Raw genomic sequence first — 4,797 nt, forward strand, 5'->3', positions numbered from 1 at the left:
TGGACAGAATCTTTCCACACTAGCAGCCGGTCCTCTCAAGAGTTCCAGTTGTGAATGTTCTCTTACCATCACTTTAGAATCCAGAGCATGTCACTCTGTCACATCCTAACGGAGTTAAAGGTTTACACATCCTAAACCTTAACTCTTGACCTACTGCCACAGTTCCTAGTACAAACCCATTTTAGGGTTGTTTGGGAAGTCTATGGAGCCTACAGAGATTTTCAGAATATTACATTATACAAAGAAAAAATGACAATTGATTTTAAATGATGACTAGCTAGACGGTGAGGGTGAAAAAAGAGAGGTGAGCTCCTGGTCACCTGTCCGAAATCTTCAAGTAAGCTCTGTTTCCTGAGCAGAGCTGGTCCCCACAGAGATTGGGTTAGTGTCCCTGCCCATGGGAGAAGGTAGAGACATGGCGTTATCCTAAGGGACAAGGAACAAGCATTCTCTTTATTTAATTCAAATAAGTTGTCTTTATGTTTTCCAAAGACTTGAATTTATACTTCTCAGCAAAGACATAGGATAGGTGACATTGCATGCTGTGTCTAACATTGACAGAGCCTGTTAACTAAAAAGAAACCAGAGATCAGAAGCCACCTGTAGACAATGATTAATTGGAAGTCAGCTGTTATTTTTACCACACAAAAAAACTTTTGCTGTGTTGATCAGGAAGGCACTATATGATCTCTGAAGTTAACAGACAGTAATAGTTTTCACCGTATCAGTCAAGAAACATCCAAAGATTCAAAACCATTTTCAGATGCTCGATTTTGTAAGTTCACAGATCCACAGTTTCCATAGCCTTAAATCGGGCTTTGTTGACACAATGCCAAAGTGATGGGTTGAACAAGGAGCATCTCAGTCAGCTAGTAGTTTGGTGCACTGAGGACCAAACAAGTGATGTGACTGATGGGAGTCACTGAGTTGACCAGATGTTCTGGAATTGTATACACACAGCTTCAAGGCCATTCTGACAACTATGCAATGGGCTTGTCTGTAATTTCTCAGAAATTTGAGGGTCTTTTTGTGCTGAGTTGATCTTCAGAGTTTGCATAAATCTTGTTTCTTGTCACCGATGGAAATGTTTCGTCCCAACTGTTGTGTGCCTCCTTCCCGCCAGTATTCCCCTGAACTACTGGCTCTGGCTGAGTTAGCAGTGACCACTCCCACCCACTTTCCCGGGTTTAATATGTTGAGCATCATCTGTGAAGTTAGTAGTAATGTCTTTGGAACCACTTCCTATCCGCAGATGCTCTAGAGATGCTAGAATCTTTCTGAGTGCTTCAGGTGTGGGTGGGAGGGGAGGCTTCCTTTATCACCCTAATCCAGATGTCTGCATTCTTTCTAGAGTTGAGGGCTAAATGGGCAGCTGTTAGTGAAGGCTGCTAATGTCATCTACAAACATGACTAAGGGTTTTGAAAATGGGTTGGAAATTCATTTCAAGTTTATGAGCATCCATGCATAAAGAGGGTTTTTTGCCACCTTTTGACAAAGTAAAATAATAAATCACCCTTTATCTTCTATAATTAGCATCAACTCTGTGCATGACCCTGGCAATAGGTCCTTGTTTAGCTTTTGTTACGATTATTAGTTTCGCCCACTGAGAAGTTTGTTTATAGAGATGGTCATTTGTCAGATCTGTTAGATGGTATGGGGAGAACTAATATTTCAATCCTGTTTTGGAGCAACTTAGCTAAAATTTGCAGGTAAAGGAAAAGATAAGGGCAAATGCGGTGCTTCTGGGAACGATGAGAATAGTATCTTTGGCTATCCGAGGAAGAAAGATACTCCCTGAGGCGTTTTCAAGGTCTAGAAGTCACTATCTTATAAGAATCTTCGGTGACATGAAATCTTTGCCAAGAGAAAAATACCACCATAATCTCACCTGTCTTTCCATCTTACTTTTCCTTTCTTTGCATTGGACTTTAGTTATCCTTACTGCTGAGTTCGCTGTCCTTTTTTGTTCTATAGCAGCAATATTTGACCACTGCCTTAAAAAAAAAAAACAAAAGAACTTCCAATTCTTATCGTTTCCCTGAAAGCTTGCGAATTCCACACATGTTCACATCTACGCGTCATCATGGAGTCGCGTGTTGGGCTGATCTTCACGGAAGGTGGTGATGGAGCATTTCTGCATTCACTCTCCATAGCCTTACAGGTTGGCATCCTTACGACAAGTGCTTGCTCCACTCCTGTTATCATCCCCTGAGAAGGCTCCTGGGGTCAGGAGGCTCTGCCCCTCAAGGCCCCTGGTTGCACCAGCCTTTGCTCGAAGGTACACCTGGTCTCTTCCTCCCACCCCTATTTTCAGGTGAATTATCTCTCTATCAGCTGTTTTCCAATACTTCACAAATGCTAAAATGTTAAGAGCTGCACACTGGTCATCTCTTATGCACATGAGCGATCCAGGCCCAGAAAGATGACTGACTTAGCATCACACAGCCAGTTCTAACGCCTCTCCTGGGTCTAGGACCTACGATCCCCTGTCCCCAGTCAGACGTTCCATTCCACTCTTCACCGTTGATGTAGTTGCTGTGTTCCTTTAGCCGAACCCACCGCCTGACCCGGGCACCAGTGGCCCTTGGGCTGTGACACAGTATCTGCTTGGCTGTTCTGCTTTGTCCTCTCCTTAGTCCATGTCACATGCTGCTACTTGCACTTCCCCTCTAAGGCTGGAAATCTGGCTTGTGGTGGTTGCCTGCATGGTCACCTGATTTTCAAATCAGGGTTTGCAAGGATCGTTCACTTATTGTTTTGGTAAGGCCATCGCAGCCTCTGTAGCAAGGTTAAAAGCTCACCAGTGAGAAGACTGGATGCTGTCACTGCTCTGTCAGCCTTTCCGTTGATCTCTTTGGAGACCTGGAGACCTGTATATTTTCTTGATTTGATTTTCTACATCTTTGTCTGGCAGTTGGACAAATTGCTCTCTTGAGGAGACATTCATACTCATGTCAGCTTTTAGCAGCTTCCCTGAGTCATTTTAGCATTGGAATAACATGGATTGAATTAAAACAGCTCAGCATGCAGCTTTGCTCCACCTCATTGGTGAGAGAAAAGGTCATAGGTCTGGCCTGACACCACAGACCAAATTTGGTATTTTGTCAGTGACCGGGCATGGCTCATAATCCCATCTATCAAGGGAACCATACCTACTCTCAGTGACAGTGTCTTGATGTGTCCTGAGGTTTCCCAAATTAAAGTCACATCACAAAGAGCATGCCTGCTTTCCCAGTGAATGGAACGCCGAGTGCAGTTCCGCTTGGCCCAGCATAACCCTTCAGTGATCTGTTTGGGGGATGTAGGCCAGGAACCGGGAGATGGGGTGGGGGGATGCATCATATTCTGCGAGCAGTTACTACGTTCCCATTTCTCACGGTCTCTTTTGAAGGTCCACCATTCACAATCTTATGGTTTAACCTCAGTATTAAATGCTTTGGAGAAAAACTGTCAATTGAAAATATTCAGCCCTGAACCCAGGCTCCACTCTCTTGGTTGAGAATTTCCACCAGAGCACTGAGGCTACTGTCACCATTTTTGTTTCATAAGGCTTCACCAGGAACGGAGAGGATAGTATTAGAGCATTTGCTGGAAATAGTCATCATCTCCTTTGGTAGGGGAATTGGGAGATATTCCAATTATACATGTGGCTACTTCATAGCTGTAGGGCAAGTGGGTCATTTTATATTCTGGATCTTTCTTAGCCCTTCATCAGTCATAAACACATTGACCTGAGAGAATTGTTCACCAGGATTATAAGGCGATATAAATTACTCAATATCTTATTTGATCCAGCTCCTCCATGTGTCAGATATCGATAGAATGGTTAAGTCCAGTATATTCTTGTAATATCAGATGTTTTCCAAAAGTCTAGACAATAATACAAACTTGGGAATGTACAAGTTCGTGATGTCTACATTTTCCTCCCACCTTTAATGGCTTGACCTCCTGTTGCTACCAGAAGACGGATGGAGCATCAAGTAGGATGAAGCATGCACTGTTTTCCGGAAAGCAAGCGTACGTTGCCCTCATTTGAATTCTGTCATTCAGCGTGTACTCTAGAACCTAAACCTAATACCCACTGACTACCTCCTTAGTTTTTCTTAGATTTCTGTCATTTTAAAAAGTCTCATTCTTGGATAACTTCGTTTTAAAAAAGATTTAAACTTTTCTCATTTCACAGTACAGATGTTTGTAATTTTTGACAGCTCTTATATACCAGTTTTTAGAAATGTAATAGAAAGTGATTTTGCACATATGGTGCAAGCCTTGCTGGTGCGTGTTTAATGTGGTGACACTTGCCAAAACTGCTTGGCAAAACATGTCAAATAGGATGCTTGAGTCAGAACTCTAGTGTAAATGTGTCTAAACAGCAGTATGTATCATTATGATATATTTTTGTAAACATAGTGATGGCTTCTTTCAGTCGTGTAAGTACTGGATAAAAATAACCACTTCACTTGAATAATGTAGAAAAATGTCACCCAGTTGATGGCCCTCCGCAGTTACTTACATTTTATCAGCCAGTGGCATCACTTCTTCTATTTGTGTTATTATTTAGAGGAGAGTGAAGAATTGATACCAGACAGCATGGAGTGCAAAAATAATAACTCACCAATACTTGCCTCCTAATTAAAATTCAAAACTATAACGGATACGTTTACACGTTAGAGACCACTTTTACCCTCCACAGTGTATTCAATTGCAAGAAACATTGAGAGGTCTGGACTTCACTCATCTAATGACCAGCTCGGTAAGCTTGGCTCTTGAAAGCACTAAATTACCAAATCTTTGTG

Source organism: Phocoena phocoena, chromosome 5, assembly GCF_963924675.1.
Source record: "Phocoena phocoena chromosome 5, mPhoPho1.1, whole genome shotgun sequence".
Taxonomy (NCBI): Eukaryota; Metazoa; Chordata; class Mammalia; order Artiodactyla; family Phocoenidae; genus Phocoena; species Phocoena phocoena.